The sequence below is a fragment of the Phyllobates terribilis genome, unplaced genomic scaffold, assembly GCF_046119375.1.
Source record: "Phyllobates terribilis strain yellow unplaced genomic scaffold, ASM4611937v1 Scaffold_2__4_contigs__length_985480577, whole genome shotgun sequence".
Classification (NCBI taxonomy): domain Eukaryota; kingdom Metazoa; phylum Chordata; class Amphibia; order Anura; family Dendrobatidae; genus Phyllobates; species Phyllobates terribilis.
The window spans coordinates 932,603,442-932,605,031 of NW_027362762.1; positions in this window are offsets into that span (position 1 = coordinate 932,603,442).

A 1,590-nucleotide genomic window follows, 5' to 3' on the forward strand; every position below is an offset into this window, starting at 1 on the left:
TCAGCAGCTGTTCTCGTCATCTATGATGGCTTTTATGCACATTTACACTTTGGTGTCTCGGTTAGATCACAGTGTAAAAAAAAAAAGACAGGGCTGATAAACTTATGGGGTCTGATTTAGTTATGTGCTTCACCCCAGGAATACAAGCCGTGGAAACAAATTGAGCATTCTTGCCTCGTGGCAAGATTACAGAAAGTTTTCACAGAACTTCAGAACCAGTAACAGATTAAAGGGGTTGTGCTCTCTTTGGGGCATGTGCACACGGTGGCTTATAAACAGTGGCGGCGTACCGGCTTACTTTTTGAAGCAAAAGACGCTTCAGGAACACGTCGTTTTTTTACTATATATTCTACTATTTATTCAGTCCAGTAAAAAGCTGCAATATAGACAGTTCCCATAAGAGCTTCTCAAACGGCCGACTCATTGGCATGGAGTAAATTGGTAAGTCTAAAACATGTCTTCACTGTGCTATCAGTTAGAAAAGCGCCAGAGAGGAGAGGTTTAGACTTACCAATGCCCTCCGAATTATCTTGGAAGCAGGACGAAAGGAACACCGAACTGAGCAGAGGTGTCATTGCGAGGTGCACCAGGTAGGTCGATTATACATGAGAAATGTTTAGCCCCAGGTCGGAGGATCGCATTAATGAAGTAGTGGAACCAAAACAATCTTGGCTACAAACTTCTTAAAGGAGTTGTATTGTTCAGTTCTACTCCCTCTGCCTTAGCACTTACTGCTGTGAGATGAAAGCTGGAGTTGTTTGTAATGACGCATAGCCCTGCTCTGCTGTAACTCCAATCTCACACAGACTACCATGAGATGAAAGTTTAAGGTGTTTGTAAGGACACATAGCTGAGCTCTACTCTCTTTGCCTTCACACTGACTGCCATGAGATGTGAACTGGAAGTGTTTGTAATGAAACATCGCTTAGCTCAACTCCTTCTGCCTTCACACTGACTGCCACAAGATGAAAGTTGGAGGTGTTTGCAATGACACTCAGCTCTGCTGTACCTCCTCCCAATCCAGGACCCCACACACTGACTACCATGAGATGAAAGTTAGAGGCGTTTGTAATGACTCAGCTGTACGCTGCCAGCAGTCAGATCACAGAGTAGAGCAGGGCTGTCTGTCATTATATGTCTCACACAGAGAAGGCCAGGACTGACATTCTCTGGGGGGAGGTGTTCTTTTTTCTCCCTGAACAAAGCCTCCTTCTTATGATTGGTCAACATCATGCAGGGGAAAATTACTCACCCCCAGAGAAGAATCTCTGCAAACACCCACTTGGTCTTGGCATAAATTAGAATCTAAAACTTTACAAGCTAATATCTCTGCAACAGAGAGGAAGTTTTTATTTTTTAATTTAAGTTTTATTCAGCATTGCGGCAACTATTCCATGAGGCGTCCAGTTAACATGCTAAAACTGGTCAAAGGTGATCTGTAAATGAGGCTGAGCTACAATTCCAGACACGACCTATGGCCAAGAGTAGCGCTATTCCTGTAACAAAGTAGCCATGTTTTTATAATATCCATGCACGGTTTTTCCTCCACAATTTATCAACAGGCTAAAAAAGAAGGAAAGGACTATACGG